Genomic DNA, 21,147 nt, shown 5'->3' with positions numbered 1-21,147 from the left:
GCTACGAAGCGAGTTTAATTTGTGTAAGTAAAGAAATTGCGTGTAAAAATAGTCGGGGGGGGGGGGGGGGGGTGCTCAGTCTTTCAGGCTCATGAATGAATGGCTCTGGCATGCCGATTGCCATGTAATTTAAATAGGAAGAGTGGGTGGCTGGGCAAACGCAAACGCAAACGGACTGTGACGCGACTAGCGGAAACGGAAGCGTTCACTTGTACACAGTGCGATAAAAACAAAGAGCAAAAGAAACACAAAACACAAACACACACACACACACACACACTGACTAAGGGGAACGAGATAAGGGGGCGGGGCAGTTGGCGTAACAATTGGGACTTTGATTGCCGACGCGCAGCACAAACAAATCAACGAAAAATTGAAAAGCAACTGCCAGGGAGACGTAAAAATAAAATGCTGGAAATAATTGCGGCCCGTAAATAAGTTGGCAGTTGAATGGGAACATAAAAAAAGGCGCTGAGCAGGGGAAATCAGGATACACTATATATATATATCAACATATATATATCTAGATATAAGTATGTACTGCATAGACGGAGATGTTCACCTGGTCGGATCCGGGGTGCTAGTGGCTCCGCTCAGCCTGTTTAGTGCTCGGAGTGCTGCCAGCGTACTTCGGCATTGGGTTCGTAAAATCTTTGCCGGTGACAAGCCCGGGCAGAGTTGGTTGCGATCCTGGCAATCCTGGCATGCTGCTGCATCTTGCAGAGAATCTGCTGGGTAGAAAAGAGTAGAAGAGAGCCGAGAACAATGCTGAGTTATGAGGTTACAAGTCTGCTCCCCCAGCCAACACACCACACACTTCTGTTCTCGCCAGGCGGTGTTTTATTATGCGACAGGACACTTAGGACACACAGGACACCCAGGACACCCAGGACACCCAGGACACCCAGGACACTCAGGACACCCAGGACATTCAGAACACTCATGTGTCTGCGTCGCGCGCGCATATGTGTTTGTGTATTATTATTGACGTGTGGGCTGCGGCAACAGGTGTGTTTTATTTGCGCCTCGCCACTCCCACAAGCACCACTCCCCCTTACCCCCCCCCCCCCCTTACCCCTCTTTCCCCCCTTCCCCGCGAACGCCGGCGGCTAAGCGCTAAAATCAACGTTGACAGGCAGCTGAAATTCGTATAAAATACTTGATAAATTGCCCCCGAGTCGGGGGGTATAAAGTAGAGGGCAGATACACACACACACAAGTGTAGGCAACAAAAAGTGAGCTTTGAGGGCAAACAGCGTGCTCCGTTAATGGCTTTGTGTCAGCATGGAATGGCAATGGTAAAAAGCGTGTTGTTGTAAGCCTCGGGCTGCAGCCCGCAAGTATGCAGCACTTTTTGCGCCGGCTGCACAGTGGGCTGCACAGTGGGCGTTGGACGGCGGACGGCGGACTGTGGACCAGCGCATATTTGCATATCACGCATACGCACTGTGGAGCGCTGAGCGCTGAGCACTCGAAACGAACACCTGGCTTTGAGCTGCGGTGTGTGGCGAGTGTGTGGCGAGTGTGTGGTGTGACACAAAACATGACACAAACTTAATTTCCCCAAGGCACAACATAAAAGCCATCGCAAGCAAGCAGCAGCTGGGGGATTTGCCAGCCAGTGCGAGAGTGCGAGAGTGCTGAGTGCTCACTGTACCAGCGACACACCTGCACCGAGTATGCTGTGGATGCTGAAGTCGGATTCAGGCATAATTTATGCCTGCGATTATCATAATAATTCGCCAGACCAGTGCGACACACACGACTGCCGCCGACTGGCACTAAGGTGGCTCTAGGGTGGCTCTAGGGTGGCTCCAGGGTGGCACTAAGGTGGCTCTAGGGTGGCTCTAGGGTGGCTCAGTGTGCGTGGGCGTCGACTGTCAACTGTCGCTTGTTAGGTTTTGGTTTTCGAGCTCTTCGCTTTCGCTGCTGCTGTTTGCCGAGCACTTACAGTTATTGCGGTTTAGTTTGCCTGGCGAATAAATAGAAGCCCGGATCGGTTCGGTTCGTTTGGGTTCGCTTGTGGGCAGGTCGTATCCACCCCTACCCTACCCTGGATTTGTTTTACATTTTACGCTGCTTTTTTTGGTAGTTTCTGCTTGGCTTTCCATTTTATTCGGTTAACAAACAGCAGTTTGTCATTTAAACAAACATGGGGGTAGCTCGGGGAAGAGCTCGGGGAAGTGGGAACGCCATGTGAGAGTGACTTGGCCTGTTTATCTTGCCACCGAAACGAAACGCAGGACAAAAAATCAGGGAAAGCCATGGCAGAAGGCAAAACCGAAGCGTAGCTTAATGGACCTGCTAGGGCTTTTCCCGCTTTTCCGGCTTTCCCGCCTTCTCTCGTATCCTTTTTTCCACAGCGATCCATCTATCTCTATCCCTGTCTGCTGCCGCATGTGTGCTGGCATGATTAATGCCTTTGTTTACATTTCCCGCTTCACGTTTGCTTATTTTCTTTTGGGGGAGGGGCAGGGGCAGGAGCAGAGGGGGGAAGGCGGGAAAGGGGGCCGCCCATTTCCTCTATATTTGCGATCTGCGGCCGGGGCCTGGCAGGCGAATGATATGTTTAACAAAAAAGTTTAACGCAAATTAAGTCAAACTGGCAGCGCTTAACGATGTGCGACATAGATGAATATCCCTGCATGTGTGCATGTGACTGTGTCTATCGGTGTAGCGGTGTATCTGTGTATCGGTGTATCTGTGTGTAACGGTGTATCTGTGTGTGTGCGCTGCCATATGTCGCTGTGTGCGTGTGGACAGTTTGTCTACTTGCTGGGCGGTTCTGGACTACCGGGTCTTTAATTTACACACAAAATGATGTGGCCCTAGTGACAAGCTAGCAGGCAGGACAAGCCCTGTCAGCCGGAATACACACACACTCGTGTGAGTGCACACGCACACAGATACAGATACACATACAGTACAGATACAGCTACAGATATGTGGACACTCACACTCGGGCAAGAGAGCAAATTAAGTTTTTCCAGCAACAAGAATGAGCAGACTGTAAAAGGAAATCAACTCAAGACAAAGTTTAAGTAGATTCCCAGAATCCGGGAGCAGGCGAGTATCCAAGTACAGTGGGCTTCAAATGGGAAAGAAGTGCTGAAAAAAATAAGTGTTGCAGGTGCAAGAAGGAGCTGCCTGTCTATAGCAAATATATTACTACACACTTATATGCAACTTCTTTAGGCGGAGTTTAAAAACGTATAAGCTATGTTTTATTTTTTGAAGCAAACAAAATGAATTTAATCTTTTGTGAGTTTACGCCTTGTCACCCACCGCTCATTTATATTCATTGTTAATTTTAAATCACGCTTTTCCCACTTCGATCATGGAAAAGTTGCCCAATCTGGCGGAGCTGCCGCCTAATCACCAATCCTGGCCCCATGAAGTGTGCACACACACTTGGATACACACACTTGGACACACACACTTGGACACACACTAGGACACACACTTGGACACGATAAACTTGCGCCATTTGTTGGCCAAAGTCGTTGAGCGTTGACAGCCTCCCATGTGTGTCCTTTCTGACCATTAAGTTTTTAATTTCCTTGGCAGGACATGGCCATTGCTGCTGCTGTAGCCATTGCTGCTGCTCCTGTTTGCTGACCACCTTTTGGCGACTGGCATTTTTTCGGCTTTGTTTGCTTTTAATTACGCAATCGTTTTATTTAATTTTTTCCGCCCTCCAATTAAGCTTTTAATTAAAACCCCCGGGCCAGCGAAAGTGAAACTTCTCGAACTCCACGAAAATTCGCTGCTTTGGGCCATATTTTCTTCTTTTTTTTTTTTGGCACTTCTATTTCTTGTGAGTTTTTAATCGAAAACTTATCGCTGAGCGCGCAGCGCCTGCGCTGCCCGATTAATTTTCAATTTAAATTTACATTTGTATGCACAGCACGGCGCACAGCAACTTGGGCCATAAATTGGCATGACCAGTTGACGTTGTCGCTCGGCAGTTATCGAAATTGCTTAACGGCGATGGCCGTTGTTCCGCTGGGACTGCCACCCGCAGCGAGATAAACATGCAAAGTGTGTGTCCTTAGTGTCCTGTCGCGGGGATAGTCCTGTCGCAGGGACATGCACAATCACGGGGAGAAACTGCTGGCCCAGCTGCTTATTGAGCTCTCATTGGGATATCTTTATTAATGTAGGCAAAGAGTCGATAGTTTTCCGCACATGAAAAACATATGTATGTAGATAGTCTCAAGGAGCCAAACTCTTAATTGATTTAATAAGTGTTAATACGGACTCTTCACTTAATAAATATTAATACAAAAATAAGTGTTAAACTCGTGACTTAATAAATATTAATAAAATAAATAAGTGTTAAACTCGTGACTTAATAAATATTAATAAAATAAATAAGTGTTCATCTCGTGACTTAATAAATATATATATATAAATAAGTGTTAATTTCGTGACTTAATAAATATTAATAAAAAATTAGTGTTAATCTCGTGACGTCTTTTATTAACCTATAATCACTTTTGAAGGAGAGAATTTATATTACAATCATCTCTCACATTTTCTGCAGTTCCCTGCCCTAATTGCTTCTTCTTCTTTTTAACACATTTCAAGGATCAGGGACTCCTTTTTCTCTGTGTCCCCGGGCGACTTGGAGTCCATATTTCGATGGGTGCTTCCCGGGGGAGCGCTGTTAACTGCTGCCAGCTGATGCCGCTGATGGCCGTTTAACATTTGACCCACACACATTTTATGAGAACTCAGAACTGAGAACTGAGAACTCAGAACTGAGAACTCAGAACTGAGAACTGGGAACTGAGAACTGAGAACTGTGAGCTGTGAGTTGTGAGCTGCCAGCCGGAGTTTGTCAGCTTGAACTGGTCGCGGGGACTTGGGAACTGGCATCTGAATAATGTTGTGTTGCCACTCGAAAAACGTGACTTTAGCCGCCACTTTGCTTTGAGATTGGTATGTGGATTGGGTTCGTTTTTCGCTCCTCAACTGGAAACTGGAAAAAAAGGGCGCCCCAGGGCCATTGTTGTTCTATCTGAATCTGAATCGAGCTACGAGCTGCGAGCTGCGAGCAACGAGTTGCTGCTGGCACAGCACATAACTTGTAATAACGCGCTGACCCCGGCACACACACAGAAACACTAAGAACGGCACTAGCACGCACACATAAACGCCCTCGAAGCGGGGGGCGTGGCATGGGGTTACGGGGTGAAGGTGGCTGGTCGTCGTTGGCGGGAAAATGCACTCAAAATGAAAATGAAATGTCAACTTACCCGCAGAGGCGTGCGAAGGGCAGAGATGACGCTCTCGTTGCGGCTGCTGCGTTTTGTGGCAGCAACACGTTGTTGTTGCTGTTTCGTTTGCTTTTGCTGTTGCTTTTGTTGCTGTCGTTGTCGTCGTAGTTGTCGTTGTTGTCGTTGCTGGTAGTGTTGCTGTAGCTGAAGCTGGTCTATAGTTGTTACTGTGGCAGTGGAACTTGGAAAACTTATTCGCTACTAGTGAATATAACTCAGCTGCTGGCCAAAGTCTTTTCCTCCTCCTTAGCTACTTTAGTTTCCTTCTTATTTCGATTTACTTCGTTCTTTTTTTTTGTCGTTTTTGGCAGTGACTCTGTGTGTGTGTGGCAGCTGCTGTGGCAACTTTAATTGGCAGTGTTGCGTCGGTGGGCGACTTTGATGGTGGTGGTGGTGGTGGTGGTGCACGAAGTGCGAGGATCTGTGTGAGAGAGGCAAAACATAAATCTGCACTTAAATGCGTTCAGCGGTTGCAGTTTGGCAAAGGGCTTAAGGCATTGCCACGCACACACATAAACACTCACACACACAGGCACACACAAACACATAGACTCACCCAGCAAGGAAAGTTGGCCTTTCTGTTGCCTACTTTTGTGCGCCAAAAAGTTTCTTCGCCTTTTAATCCCCTTTTCTCGTCGCCAATGCAACTGAGCTCACGCACTTTTTTTGTTTTTAGAATAATATATATATATATAGATTTTTTTGGAAATTTTTTATACCACTAACAAGTTCGGTACTATGCAATCCACTCAAACTTTAAGCACACTTTGAATTTCTATTTCCTTTTCGCAAGCCCTCCAGCAACCAGGAAAAAAAAAATAAAAAAAATGCAAAAAAAAAACAGAAGACTTTGGCAGTGTGATCTGTTGCTGCTGGTTGGCGGACTGTTGGCCAGTTCAAGAACTACTGCGGCTGCTGTTGCTGTTGCGGTTGCTGCTGCTGTTGCTGCTGCTGCTGCTGCGACACATCCATGCCGTTCGACTGCCCACGAGCAACTGAGTGGCAGCTGGCTGGCGCACCTCCTCTTATCGAAGTTGAAAGCCGATTGAAAGCGGGCACATTCGTTGGCTTTCAATCGGAAAGTGGGAACAATTTGTGGGGCTGAAATTTCCCAGCTTTTTGTGCAAGCTGGTTGATCAACAGGATGGCTGCAGCAGCTGCTTGTTTGCTGTTCCTTGCCTTCTTTTTTTTATTGTTTTGTTTGATTTTTTTTCTTTTTTTTTGTGTTGTGATGTAAGCCAGGAATGGGGGCGTAGGCAAACAATGTGAGCCAGGTTGCTCAGCCAGCAGCGCATGAAATCAAAACAAATATAAATACCACAACGAGATGGCGTTGGCCCCAGCTGCAGAATCATATTCAGAATCGGCATCAGTAGCAGAATCGGTACCAGAGTCAGTAGCAGAATCAGAACCATGGCCACCCACTTTGGCCAGCACCCAGAAAAGTTGGCAGCTGAAGGCAGCTGGAGCAGCCGTGCTGCTGGTAAGCTGCTGCTTATCTTCCTTCGGTTTCCTAAGCCTTCGCCGGATTACGGATTGCGTATTGACAATCACGGCAATGGCAGCCAGATACCAGATACCAGTTACCAGCTACCAGATACCAGATCCCAGATATATAACAGATATATAGCGAAAGGCGGCTGGCGAAAGTGGAAAATAGAAAGTGGAAGTAGTGGCAGTGATAGAGGTAGTGTTGCTGGTAGTGGTAGTGCTGGTGGTAGTGGTAGTGGTCTGGGTATTGGTATTGGTAGTGATAGTGGAAGTGAAAGGGGAAGTGGAAGTGGAAGTGTGCGGGAGACAGTCGTGTAATACCCAGACAGTGGCAGGCGGGCACAGCCTGCAAATATCAGCTGTCTCAACCGGTTCTGGTTCTGGTTCTGCTTCTGGTTTTGGTTTTGATTGTGGGCTCTGGGTTCTCAGCACTCGATTCTCGGCGCTGGGCATTAAATGGCAGCCTCCTAGTTAGCACAGACCACCCACCTGCCCCCCCACCCAAAACCCCCGACCCCATTTCCCCCCCTTTTCGGCCCATTTGGCAAGCCCACGTTGACGATGAGGACGACGTCGACGCCAGCGTCGAACTCACTTGAGAACTATTTCAATAAGCGTTATGCACGCATTGTCCTTCACCCTGTTTTCTCCACTGTCACTGTATATGTGTGTCTGTGTGTGTGTGCCTGGCTCTGTGTGTGTGTCTGTGTATGTGGTCGCCACCTCGCTGCAGTTTCCCCTTCCTTTTGCCCTTCCCCAAACCTTTCCGCCAACGAAAGAAGAGCAAAAATGCAGTCACTAGGTTGAAAGCTTGAAATGTTTTTTTTCAAAAACCTAAATATCGAAAGAGTATGCCTTGAAATACATATTTCAAGCTTTACTGATTAAAAAATCCATGTAATCCTGCATTTATCCGTTATCCATTAAATGATGTTCAAAAATCTTTTTAAATTTTATGTATATTTTAGGACATGAGTAAAGTTGCAGTGGCGGCACTCGGTTTGCCTAGAGTAACCGCTTTTCATCGTGGTTTTGTACCGCTCAGCTTTTCCGCTCATCTTCTATTTCCATTTTGCCATCCGTCGCCAGCGATGTTGTTGTTGTTGCCCGTGTTGCCTACAAGCAATTTGCGGCGTTTTACATTTTGCATTTTGCGATTCTCATTTTGATTTTGATTTCGGTTGCAGTCAGCGCTGTCGTCGCTGCTTCCTGTCATTTTTTCCATGTGTGTGATTGTGTGTGCTTGTGTGTGCTTGTGTGTATGGTGTGCTGGTGTATGAGTGTGTGAGGGTCCTTTTGTTGATTGTCATCTCTGTCACTCGGAACCCCTTCACCCTTCACCCCGCCACCCTGCCACGTCCTTTTTGCCCCAGTGAGCCGTGAGCCGCCTTAAGTGTCTGTCTCTCTATTTGTCTGTCTTTCTATCTTTCTATCTGTCTGTATGTCTGTCTGTCTGTTTGTCTGTCTGTCTGGCTGGCTGGCTGTCTTACTGTCTGTGTGTGTGGCTGCGTGTTTTTCCTTGACTGGGGCACCTTGCGCCAATTATTGTCGCCTTGCGACGCGACTTTTCAGCTTTTGGCATCGGCCAAATGCCTGCGATGAGTCCTGGTCCACGTTCCACGTCCAGCCAGATCAAACAAGCGCATTGTGCTCTGTGCTGTACTCTCCTTTGGCTCAGCAGACAGACTCGCTTTTCCGCCGCCTTTCCTTTGCCATTCGCCTTTCCCCCTTTTCCCTCCCTTTGCCTCCTTTGCCAACCACCACCATTTCCATGCCCCCGCCGAGTCAGCCATTTTTTGGTAAGTAGGTCAGTGGCAAAGCTCGCGACACGAGGGTCGCCACACAAATTGGCGATGGGGTATCGCAAGTGCTCATAAGCAGTCATTGTTGTAGGCCCAGTTAACAAGCCGATGGGAAATTTCACTCAACGCATTTCTCTCTCTTTTCTTGAAATACCTAAGCCAAGTCCAATTAGTGTTGTTACTCCGTTTTTGTTTACCATTTTAGCTAGAGTTTCGTTTTTGGCACGTAATTACACGAAATGCAACATAGGGCCTCGTTAGTAGTAAATAAAGTAATGCATCCTTTTCGATATTTATATAGATTACATTTGCAACTTGGTCTGCATGAGTTAACAAGTCTCGTTGCTTTAAGAAAGTAAACGATAGCCTGATTAAAGTTTTATATTAAGCGTATTATGGCATTTTCTTAGTTTTGCAGCTTGCTCACTTGGGAAACTAGCTCCTGAATCCTTGGGATGCCCCTTAATTGGATGCTCCTGCCGTGGAGCTCGAGACATGTAATATGGGGCTGCAAAAGCGTAAAGGAAAGAATAGAAAAAAAATGGGAAAAAATAGGAAAAACTAGGGGGGAAAAAAAAAGACAAGAAGAGGGAAAAGATTGGCGAAATTGCCGTGAAAGAGTTTTCAAAAGAATTTCTGTGCGCCGTGCCATATACACCGCCACCCGTGTCGCTTTCGCCCCACATGCCCATTTCTCCGATGGCTGTTGTTATTGCTCTTGTTGTTAGTTATTGTTGTTGCTTGTCCTCTGCTGCTTGCTGCTGCTTGCTGCTGCTTGCTGCTGCTTATTGTTGTAGTGGCACAGCACCAGTTCAGTTCAGGTCCTGCCAATCCTCCCCAGCCTCAAGCCTCAAGCCATTGTCGCCCGAGTTGCGCTCAGTCACCCGTTTTTGCTACGTTCACTGCTCGCAGTGCACAGACTTTGTGACTTTGGCCACAAAAATGCCTTGACGCAGCATGTTCCACATTTGGCATTGCTGCTTGCCTCCCGAGTGCTGCTGCCTGCCACGGCTGCTGGCCACTGTGCTCTGGGCCCTACGTTCTGGGAGTGGACTCTAGATTAGCCCTGCCCCAGCTCCATCCACATCGATACACTCTATATGGCAGCTTTGGAAAAGGACCTTGTTCTATGCTGGCAACTGTAGTATCACATTAAATGATTTGCAAGCATATCAATAGCGAAATTCGGCAGCAGTGCGTTTTCAAAGCCAGTAACCAAAGTTTCGTTATACAAATCATAGGGCATAACTTGCAAAGGGTATTCGATTTCAGTTCAGTGAGGCCTTTTCTGCTGGCTTGAATGATTAAATCAATAGTGTGCGATGCGGTGTGCTGACATTCATTCCGGGCCAATCCGGTGCACCCACTCCCACGGCTCTTCCTCGTCCCTGTCCTCATCCTCGTCCTCATCCCCGTCCTCATCCTCGCCCATCCATCCATCCGTCGCCCATCGCCCATCGCATATCCTTTTGCGAGGTTCACTTCAGTTCAGCTGAGTTCGGTGCTGGCATTGTCAATGTCCTCGGCGTAGTCATCGTCGTCGTCATCCCCATGCCCATCCCCATCACCATGCCCCTGCCCATCCCCATCATCGTCATGTTTCGTAACTTGAGTTGTTTAATGCACTTTTGCCTGGTGACTGGCATTTTTGAGATGCTCCCCGCGTCGCTGTCGCTGTTGCTGTCGCCGGGCTGGAATCCCAGTTTGCATATCTGATGAACATGCAAAATAATTGAAATGCATTCAAAAGTTTTCCAAATGCCCCGAAAGGAGCAAGCGAGCAGCCTTGGCACTGCATTCCTGATCAGGATTTGTGCTTTGCTGGAATTGTTAATCGAGCGTGTTGAGCAGCCAAAATGTAAATGCATTTCCCCCCCCCCCCATCCATTTCCCTCCAAATTCAAGGCTGCCTTTCGCTCGCTTAGCTACACTCATCTATTCTTATATCGCAGTGAAATAAGCCAATATGACTTCAAGGCCAAGACAATTGTCAACTAATTATGGTAAGGGTTTCCCCCAAATTCCCCCCAAATCCCCCAAAAATCTCGCTAAACTTTCGCTTTGTGCTGCTAAAAAGCGGATTGCATCTGCGATAATAATCACATTTTTTGCCAGTTGAAGATAATGGCCGAGCTCAAAGTGCAGTGACAGAAAACTCGGACAACTGTCATTTGTCATACTCGGCTTGATTTAATTGCACCAGCATTGCTAGATTTAATTAGTTGCAAATTTGATTATTTCCCATACTCGTAGCATGACATTTAAGCTTGTTCTCGTTGAGGGACGTGTTTAATTATTTCAATTTAATTTCGAGATTTTCTGGCACTGCATGGTTTCGGTTTCTTTCAATTACCATTATATCACTCATACGCCGGGTGGGCCGAGAAGGTCCTAGCGCTGTCAGTCACTCATTTAGCCAGTTAGCCAGTATGCCAGTTAGGCAGTATGCCAGTTAGCCAGTTAGGCAGTTGGCCAGTAAGCCAGTAAGCCAGTTAGCTTGTTAGTCCAGTTGTTTCCCAGTTGGGCGGTAGTGGTAGTAGTTGGTGTGCTGCTGGTGGCTATCGCTCCTCGCAGAACTCGCAGTGACCACTAATTACCGTTTCGCTGGCTCTCGCCGTGTTGTGGCTGTCGGGCGCTTCGCCGGCGATTACTCATTATTCAATCTGGCTGCTAAATGCTTTAATTACGTTTGTTTTGCCAATTAAAAACAACACGTAACACGCAACGCAACGCCAATCGCTCGTCCATTGACCCCGCAGTCCAGAGCTTGCCACCCAGAGGCAAGTGCCAAGTGCCCGGTGTCCCGAGTTCGGAGCTCGGAGATCGGAGTCCAATACCTTGAGCCCACATGCACGCAGGTGGAGTCCAACATGCTGCTCTCCCAGCACGCGGTTTTTCCCACTTGTGGGTGGAAAGCAAAAGGCCCAGCACAAATCGGAGGCAAATCTTTTGGCAAATCGTCAACAATTGCGTGTTGACGCAGGACGCCCTTTGAACTCGCGGCTCGTCCTGCGGCTCCGCCTCCGTGGCACAATTCACGCAGCCCTTTGTTTGCCTCGCTGCCACGCGGAGAAGGAAAAAAACAGCACACAGAAGGAAAAAAATGGCGGGAAAACCCGAGTGGCAGTGGAAAACGGAAAACTGGCAGAGCGCTCGAAAAGCAGCAGCAGCTGACTTTGGGAACAGCAGGCACAACTTCATTACCGTTGAGCTGGCGGCGCGTGGGCGTGCTGAGATTTATTCAATTTAATTTGGCATCGGCGTCAAGTCGGGCGCTGGTGTCGAGGCATGTGATTAAAAATTGTTTACCAAGTTCATTGACATCGACCCGCTGGCGGAATGGATGGAAGGAAGGCCAAGTAGGAGGAGGATGAGGAGGACTGCTGACGCGGAAGCCATTCAGCGGAGGAGCTGCGAATAGCAAATTGGGTGCCTGGCAATGTGGGACCCAGAAGCTGAAAGCTCAAAGGATCCTAATTAAACTAAACTAGATCATGTTGTTCATAACGCACTCCAATTATCTCACTATTCAAATCGAACTTTCGCCTGTGCCACGTGAAGTACGTGGAGTAGTAGTATGTTCGCCTGAAGTAATTGGATTAAGCACTTTTAGCTGATTGTGAAACATTGCCATGTTCCATTACTTTCCCCATGCAGGGATTACGTTTTTTTCTGTTTTCTGTTTTCTGTTTTTTTTTTTTTTGTGGAATTTACAACTTCACAATGCAGCGTGTCATTAATCAGCGCTTCGATTGCCGCTGTAAATTTGCCCCATGTCCAATTTGCAATGGGCAATGTCGAATGTCCAGTTCCATTAGCGTAATTCGCGCCGCCTGTCACTCAGCCACCATCAATTATGCGATTTAACCAGTGGCCGGCATTAGCTAATGCACTGCGATGATAAAACCCATTAGTCGGGGATTGGCCTAAGGTCCTGGCAAGATACACCAGAAGTGCATATGCTCAGCCTCAGTCTCAGCCTCTGGACTGAGACTCGACTGGATGGGATGGGTTTGAATGGGATGGGTTTGGATGGGATGGGTTTGGATGGGTTTGGATGGGATGGCATGGGTTTGGATGGGATGGACTAGGATGGCATGGGTTTGGATGCGATGGCAATGGGAATAGGATTGGATTGGGCCGTTCGGCGTGAAGCGGTACAGCAGCCGCGGGTCGTTGGGCGCATGGAGATGGAAGATGGTGGATGGGAATAGGGATGATTTATTCAGACGCCCCCAGTTGCTGCCCCCCGTTCCTGCCCCTCGTTCCTGCCCCCCGTTCCTGCCTCCCGTTCCTGCCCCTCGCCTGCACTCGCCTATCACTCATACGCCCCGGGTGCCGGGAACAGCTGTTGTCGAGCCCGTGACAGCCCCCAGCTGGCAGTGGAAAGGCAGGAGGAGGGAGATTGTTGGCGCTGGGCAGGATTGCAGGAATGGGTGGGGTAGTGAAACCAGAGCTCAATCTGTAACCGAATCCAGAGCAAAACGCTGCCAGCGCGCTTTTGCACTGATGTTCAGCTGAACAATGGCTAATTATGACACCCCAAGTTCCCCAATGGGAATGGGAATGGGATTTGGAATGGAGATGGAGATGGCTATGGGGGCTGCCACGAAACCGGAGATCAGAATGGAGTGGAGTGGAGTGGAGCCACCTAATGGCGACGCTGTAGGTATTAACATCTATTGTGCGAGTGAGTAATCAGTATGCGGGATCTGGGCTATTAATCAGTCGATTTGTGCGAAAGCGATTTATAAGTGCATTTGGCGGGGGCGTTTTTATCGCAGATATCAAATATCTGTAAAGGGTATAGAGTGGAATATATAATAAAAGTGACAATTTGCTGTGCTATTATGGGTTAACAATGTATATAAATATAGCAAATGTGAAAGGGAAAGGAAGCCATGCCTATGGAGCTGTAGATGTTGTAGCCACCTGAAGGATTTCTTCGAATTTTCTACCAGGATATGATTTTTTCCACTACTACATACATATGTGCACTTTCCCAAGGAGCGTCTGGCAGTGCCATTGTTCTGCCATTCGGCTGTCACATTTTTTTATTTCTCCACAAATCGCAAACAATTCCCGTTGGCCGCTGGCTGTTCTGTGCTGTTCTGCTTTATTTTGCCATAACTGCAGGGCGATAAATATCAAACACAATTGCCCGCGGGGCAGTACGCAGAGTACTCCAAGGAGCAGTGGAGCCACTGGAGCCCTGGAGCCACCACCGCCGATTTGGGAGCAGCCAGGAAGCAGAGCCCAAAACCAGAACCCAGAAACAGAAGTAGAACCAGAAGCAGAGCCCAGAACGGTGACTAAGGAGCAGTTGACCCAGTTTAGCAGCTTATGGAATAATTCATTATGTATTTGCTTGCCATTGTCACTTAATTTGAGTGTGGTTTTCCCCTCCCCACCCCCATTCCAAATGCCCCTCAATCGAGAAACCACATTGCGGTACTTTCGGCGTTGCGGGCAATTTGCTTGCCAACTAATTGCCCACGTCTCGACATTGGAACCGGGAACTGGGATTGGAGTAGGAGGTGGACTACATGGCCGCCCAAAGTCGAATCGATCAAGCGTCTAAGCGACATCGACATCGACATGGAGCTCTGTTGTTCCTCCGCCGGCGGCGACCCCTGCGGTTACTTCCGTGTTTTATATTTAAGTGAAATTGTTTATTTGCGTTACTTTTATGGGCTTCTTTTGTCGTTGACAGCAATTTGTTTGGCCCGAAGGGGAGATTCGGTAATGGGACACTACACCTAAAGTACAGAGAGAGTGGAGGAGACACTGGCGATGGGAATGGGAAATGGGGTTTGGGTTTGGGAATGGGGATTGGGAATGAGGATTGGGTTTGGGATGACGGAGGCATTTTGGCCTTCAATCGAACTGCCATCGCATCCAATTAACCTTGCTGGCCTAATCAGAATGCAGCTGGCGAGCGGCTGCGAACTCGTCCTGCCTGATAAATCAGTTTCGCAGCTGGTTTCTGGGCGACGGCGAGCGAGAGATATTGAGTCCTTGCCAGGTGGAGGCAGTCTGTTCGCGGTCAGCAGCCATGTCTGGGCCTCCACGACCTGCTCCTCCTCCTTCTCCTTCTCCTCCTCCTCCTCCTGCTCCTTCTTCTCATCCTTGGATCCTGGGTCGCGGCTTTCAAGGCTCACGTGCGTGACAGGACTTCAGGCGAGTTGACTAACTTCCAGACTTTACGCGCGCTCTCTCTCTGTCTTTATTTCTCGGACCTTAATACCCTGGACCTGTGGGGTATGCTGGATATTTATTTTTAACAGGATCAAGCACTGAATGGGAAGCTTAGGTTTTTGGAAAAATAGTCAAGCGAACCGTGACAAAAACAAAGCAAATGCTTCGATGCACTGGGCAGTTTGAATAAGTACAGGACAATGGAATTGCATCACTGGAGTTAATCTCTTTCCATGGGAATTTTTCAATTAAGTTTTGAAAACTGCATGCTTAGATTTTTATTATTTATTTTTCTAACAAGAATTGAATGGAAAGCTTACGTTTTAGAGAAATAGTCAAGTCAACCGTGGCAAAAACTGGGCGAAATTTTCTCGGTTACATAACAAAGCAAGTGCTGTTATGCTGTGATACCATGGGCAGTTTGAATTAGCAGCAGGACAATGGAACTGCAGCATTAGAGTTAATCTCTTCGCAGGCGAATTTTTCAATTAAGTTTTGATGAACCAAACTGCATTGCCATCTTTCGTATACTCGGGTTCATGCGTGTGTCAATTCCAGATAAACGAAATTCTTGCAATTATGCTTTAATATTCTCAAGTTCTTGGTCATTTCATCAATCTTCTAAAGTTTCTTAAGCATTCAATGAAATATTCAGCAACTTTCAAGCAAGATCTTGGTAATTTCATCGATTTTCTGAAGTTTCTGAATCATTCAATGAAATATTCATGAAATATTCATATTATGAACAAGCTAAGTTTACGTGATTTGATGCTGATTCCTACTCTAAACAAGAATTCATGATTAGCAAACTGTATTTTCCCATAGAAACACTTCCAGTTGCAAAATACAACTTGTACATAAACGCAGTTTTAGTTGCAAAGCCGAATCCTCTGGCCAGGATAGATAGGGTACTTTGTGCTTCGTTCCGCTTTCTCCCCCGGCTATTGGGGCCACACACACACAACAATACAGCAATACAGCAATACAGCAATAGAAGCAGGCACCCACACACAGGCAGGAATAAGAGGGGCCAAAAATAGTAAAACTTCCTGTCGCCTCGGTCGACAGACAAGAAAAGCGAGCAACTCCCCCCGCCAACTTTCCTTTTCCCTCGGCTCGTAACGTATTCATCAAACGCCAATCCAAGTTGACCCAATTTCGCTCGTCGTATTTTTTTGGCTTTATGTGCGTCGTCGTCGTCGCTTACCACCGACTATTGAGTCAACTCAAAACGCATTCACGTGAGCGATTGGAGCCCAGTTTCAGTTTCAGTTCCCGTTTCAGTGCCCGTCTCCGCAAAAGGACCACCCCCCGTTTATTATCCTGGCAGCAGCTGCCCTTGAGTCCTGTTTGAAAGCCGCGCCACATCTGGCTGCCATGAGCCATGCCCATTCCCGGCCAGAAAGTGGCCGAGCTGAATAATTTATGTTGCGTTGCTGGTGGCTCACCTGCTGTATTGATTCTCGCCCGCTTAGGGAAATGTTGTCCAGCTCTTTTCTTTCCAGCGACTTTTCTCAGGGTTGAGCAGGAAAAGCAAGAAACTTAACGAAACACTGAGAATACGGCATAAACTTCGATTCCCCGTTGGCCAAAATCCCTGGCAGCAAATCAATGGCATGACTTAAAACCCCACCGAATTAGAGGCCTAAGACCTCGGTGGCCAAGCGGCTGTATCCTGGCATCCTGCATGCCACGTCCTTAGTTATTATTGACTGGAAGGACGACTTCGTTGTGCACTCGGCTAATTGCCCAAAACAGTGCGGCTCCAAAATGGCCAAATCGACAAATCGCCAATGAAAATTAATGCCTAATTGCCCAAAGCCCAGCGATTGTCCCGGACAGAGCAATCCACTCGTAGCCAAGGCACCGCCACCCAAAAGGAGAAGTCAAACCAAGTCAAAACCAAGTTAAAACCAAGTGAAAACCAAATCAAAGGGTTGCTTATAAACCGATTATGTTCAATTTATGTGCTAGTCCCCTTCATATTTAGTCGAAAATCATAAAATCAGAAATTAGAAATCAGAAAAGAAAATAAAATAAAATCGCCATTGCAATAACTCAGGGGTTTTAAAGGTTTTAATGCGTTTGCCAATTAATAATACATTCAAGGTATTTATAGCCAGAGCCCAGCCTTGAAACTGAGCTGCCCCAGTGGACTTTCTTGCGATAATTCCATTTTAAATATTCACCAGGCTGCCAAGCAAATGCACAAAAATGAAAGTCGAGCTGTCGGAGCTACAAATAAAAAAGAACAAATAATAAAAGTGCAATAGAAATGTGTCACGGTTCCATTAGAGCTGTAAAAATAGATATAAATAGATGTACATCTACTATATATTATAGATATATGTCAGTCTCGTTGCTTGCCAGCTTAATTGCCCCATATAATTTAAATGTCGCTTGTTTTTTGTTATTCATTTTTCCAGTTTTTCATTTTTTATTGGACAATGTGCTGAGTGGCGGTGGGCAGGTTTGAAATCGATGGGCTGCCAGCATGCAAATGCAAATGGGCCAGCAGGAAACCCTTTTCGCTGGCATTTGGCAAATATTTCAGGCATCGTCACTACGTCGCCCACGCTCAATTTGTCCAAAGTTCACATGCAGCCGGGTCACGGCGGACTCCATGGGGATTGCGAGGGATTCAGGGGCATCCAGGAGGCGACGGCCCATTTCCCATTTACCATTTCCCCATTTTCCATTTCGTCGACCGAACGGCTGCACACTTCTATTCATTTCAATTGCACTCATTCACGGAGTAAGCAAAATTAAAGTACGTGACCCTTTTGCTATGCGCTGCAATTTTTATTGAGTGCCGCCGACAAAGGGCACACAAAGTGCAGCTGACAAAAAACAAGAAAAAAAACAACAAAAATAATATGTATATAAAAATAGAAAATGTAGAAAAACTAGTAAGACAAAAAAAAAACGATGTTGCAAAGCAGAGCATAGTGACCGGTGCAGGTAGGATTGAGTATCTGTGGCCTTGCGGGCATTGCACATTTTTCTATAAAATATTCATTAACCCGATATTCATTAAAACGACGCCGCCTCGTTAGGGTTAATGGCGCCAGTGGCCCCCAGTCGGTCGCCAAGCGCTCCGTAATTACATGGGCGGAGGTTGTGCGGCTCAAGGGGGTGGATGGATATGGAGGGGGGTAGGATGAAGGGTGGCTATGGGTGGCTTTGGATGTCTGCTTCTGTGCTGTGCCCCTCCTGCTATGTAGGTCAAGCATCCCCGATCCTGGAGTCCTGTCGCCTCCAGAATGCATCCATAGCACCGCTAATCCACTTGCACCACCTCCTTGCCCCAGACCACCCACCACCCACCAGCCAGCACCCACCAGCCAGCACACCCCACTCCATCTGGTCGCGACAATCATCGAAATGGGTGGCAGACAAGCCAAACATATCAAATAGACACAATTACGCACACACTTGCAGCCCGCGAAAAGTCTGGGCTCAGCTCACGTACGTAATATGCTACAGCCGCGTGACCTCTAACCTTAGCACCCATAGGCACCTGGCCACCTATAGGCACCTAAGCGAATGCAAAGGGACTGGAATCAAAAATTGGCAAGTTGTCAGACGCGAATTGATCCATTACCTAGCTGCTTACCACGCTATCTGCAGTGAGAAAAAGCGGCTGTTGGGATATGCGATTCAGAAATAATTGGATACTTAGATAAGGCCTCAAAGGTTTATCCGATTTACTATTTGGAAAATCATGATCGAAATGTCATCAAATAAACGTGGATGGGTCATCATCAGCTGAGTTGTTGTACTCATATTTTTCTCTCTTCCTGAAAGATTCCATCTGCTTACAATTTGATTTGTGGTTGAAGTCAAACCCTTTCTGCTTTTAAATGCGACTCCTAGACTAATTGGGTTTGTTATCTCCGCGTTTATTTGTGGCAAAGATACCATTTCAATTATTCAGGCCGGGGCTCTTGTTTATTTGTTTGTAACCCATTTTTTTCGCGCAGTGTAGCCCGCCCGCGGCCCGAACCTTTTGGGCCGCCTTTATCCATATGCAAACAGCAGCGACAACACAGCATGCACAAAGAATAAAGTGGCAACAACGACAAGTTTCGAGTGTTGGCCTCGTGTTGACTTTTGTGAAAGGTGTGACAATATTTACAATGTCTTGTTAATTGAATTTAATGCGTCCCCCCTGAGTGTGTGTATCAAGTGTGGTAGCTTTTTGCACCTTAATACATCAACAATTGGGTATCGGGTGCCACTCACGCCGGTCACGGCGGGGACTTGCAAACACCCGCTCAAAATATTCGGGTGTCTGCAGGCACCCTGGTGTGCGCGCACCCGAATCAATGCGGCACTCTAGGTAGCGGGTACCGATCACACTCGCCACTCATAACGAAGGGTAGAGAAGGCAAACATGCAGAAAAAGGCAAGTGCCCAAAAAGGGATGAGTGGCAAAAACACTCATTTTTGTCTCGGAAACACCCGGGTGTCTCGCCAAACACCCGGGTGTCTACTAGACACTCGAATGACTGTGGTAGCATAATTCCTGAAAAACTAAATATATTATGCCCAAAATCTGAAGATAGCCTCTTTTTACAGAAATTTAAACAACGCAAAATATACTTTTCTTTTTATACCCGTTACTCGTAGAGTAAAAGGGTATACTAGATTCGTTGAAAAGTATGTAACAGGCAGAAGGAAGCGTTTCCGACCATATAAAGTATATATATTCTTGATCAGGATCAGTAGCCGAGTCGATCTGGCCATGTCCGTCTGTCCGTCCGTCTGTCTGTCCGTCTGTCCGTCTGTCCGTCTGTCCGTCTGTCCGTCTGTCCGTATGAACGTCGAGATCTCAGGAACTACAAAAGGTAGAAAGTTGAGATTAAGAATACAGACTCCAGGGACATAGACGCAGCGCAAGTTTGTCGATTCATGTTGCCACGCCCACTCTAACGCCCACAAACCGCCAAAAACTGCCACGCCCACACTTTTGAAAAAGGTTTTGATATTTTTTAATTTTTGTATTAGTCTTGTAAATTTCTATCGATTTGTCAAAAAACTTTTTGCCACGCCCACTCTAACGCCCACAGACCGCCAAAAACTGCCACGCCCACACTTTTGAAAAAGGTTCTAATATTTTTTCATTTTTGTATTAGTCTTGTACATTTCTATCGATTTGCCAAACAACTTTTTGCCACGCCCACTCTAACGCCCACAAACCGCCCAAAACTGCCACGCCCACACTTTTGAAAAATGTTTCGATATTTTTTAATTTTTGTATTAGTCTTGTAAATTTCTAACGATTTTCCAAAAAAATTTTTGCCACGCCCACTCTTGCGCCCACAAACCGCCAAAAACTGTCAGTGCTGAAGACTCTCCTTCGCACTTCCACTAGCTGAGTAACGGGTATCAGATAGTCGGGGAACTCGACTATAGCATTCTCTCTTGTTTATATATTATATTATATGTTTTGTTAAAATTTTTAATATCGGCTTCCCATATTTAACTTTATAAATGTATAATTTTAAAATAATAATAAAAAAATTTTATAATAAATAAAATTTTATAATAAGAAAACAAGCGAAAAAACAATAGAAATAGAATAGTGTTAATAATGTATAAATATTATTTAATAATATATAAGATTGTTTTTTCTTAAGATATTAGAGACATCAAAACGCAAAAACATGTGCTCGACCTTTTTCTTGGGTGTTCCCTTTCACCCTTCATTTCTGAGACCGTCTCGCTTCCCCATACAATTTATGCATACAGAAAGTACCTGCGGCCGATCGTTGCTTGCGCGTCACTCACCCTAAACTTTGTTGCACAGCACCCGGTGTTTTTGTGCAAGTAGCAAAGACACCGGGTGGCAAACACCGGGTGTTGTCATTGCTGAAAATAGAGTGTCTACAAACACCCGGTGCTGAAATACCGGTGTTACCGGGTGCACTTAGGGTGCCGGTGGCTTGCTGCAGTTCTCTGGTGTGTATGGGTGTCTAAGTGTGTGTGTAAGTGTGTGTGGGTGGGTTTCCTCTTATATATATATATATATAGCCGTCTGATTCGATATGTCGAGTGTTTGGGTAGGCAACAAAAGTTAATTCAAATTATTAATGGACGATTTGCGAACACTTTGCGCTCGAATGCGGGCAATGAAGATTCGTTGTCATCGCATCATGCGGTTGATTTGGCTGCCACCTCCCCTCCCCCCCCCAACCCCCTTCCCACAATCCACCATCCCCAAGAGGTTCCTAAGCCGGGCTTAAACGCCAAAAACCAAAGGGAATGGTGCCCTCACTCCTGCGGCGCCGAAATAACACGTTCCTCGCACACAAAACGCTTCAATTCGGTCAATCAGAACTTGGGGAATTCCGTTCAATCGCGTTCAACGC

Source organism: Drosophila teissieri, chromosome X (assembly GCF_016746235.2).
Source record: "Drosophila teissieri strain GT53w chromosome X, Prin_Dtei_1.1, whole genome shotgun sequence".
NCBI classification, from domain to species: Eukaryota; Metazoa; Arthropoda; class Insecta; order Diptera; family Drosophilidae; genus Drosophila; species Drosophila teissieri.
The sequence above is the reverse complement of the archived record's forward strand: the minus strand, read 5'-3'. Positions refer to the sequence as shown.